The sequence below is a fragment of the Gavialis gangeticus genome, unplaced genomic scaffold (assembly GCF_001723915.1).
Source record: "Gavialis gangeticus isolate Ggan-Ray unplaced genomic scaffold, GavGan_comp1, whole genome shotgun sequence".
In the NCBI taxonomy this organism is placed as follows: Eukaryota; Metazoa; Chordata; order Crocodylia; family Gavialidae; genus Gavialis; species Gavialis gangeticus.
This window is the reverse complement of record NW_017729034.1, coordinates 53,301,061-53,301,738: the sequence shown is the minus strand read 5'-3', so window position 1 is coordinate 53,301,738 and position 678 is coordinate 53,301,061.

Below are 678 nucleotides of genomic sequence, written 5' to 3'. Positions count from 1 at the left end.
AAAAAAAAAAAAAAAAAAAAAAAAAAGGTTGATTGTCTAAAAAAAAGTGTGCAGATTGTCAGTAAAAAAAACCCTCAAAAACAAACTTGGATTAGCAACCCTGCCTTTGTTCCCTTGGCATGGGGCATGAGAAGGGGCAGGGCTAGAACTTACTCTATGGGTATTTCTAGAGCAAAAGCTTCTCAGGTAAACCTGATGTCAGGAGCTGGGGCAAAGGACAGGCTAAACTTCCCCAGCTAGTCCTGTTCACTTGCATAGGCCTGGTTGCCAGTAGCTTATCTACCCCCAGCTGGCCGCAGTTGCTTGCATGGGCACAGCTGCCTGCTTATAGCCTGCAGGTCTTTCATTGCCCAACAGGCTATTGGGACAAATACTTCTCTGCCTAGCCTTAGGCTAATGATTTCTTGTTCTTAGTTTTCTAGCTCTTCAATTCTTTGTTCCTGGTTTCCTCTAATTGGGATCCTTGCTTTCCATCTTTTCTGTTCCTGACCCAGGCCAAGGCTGCTCTTGGTTCAGCCCAGTGCCCCCTGGTGTCCTTGATCCAGGCCAAGGCTGCTCTCAGTTTTGCCCAGCACCCTCTGAAGTCCCTGACCCAGACCAAGGCTGTTCTCAGTTCAGCCTCCCTCTAAAGGGTTTGGATTTCTGGCCCATGCAGCCCACCAGGTCCCAGATCCTGGA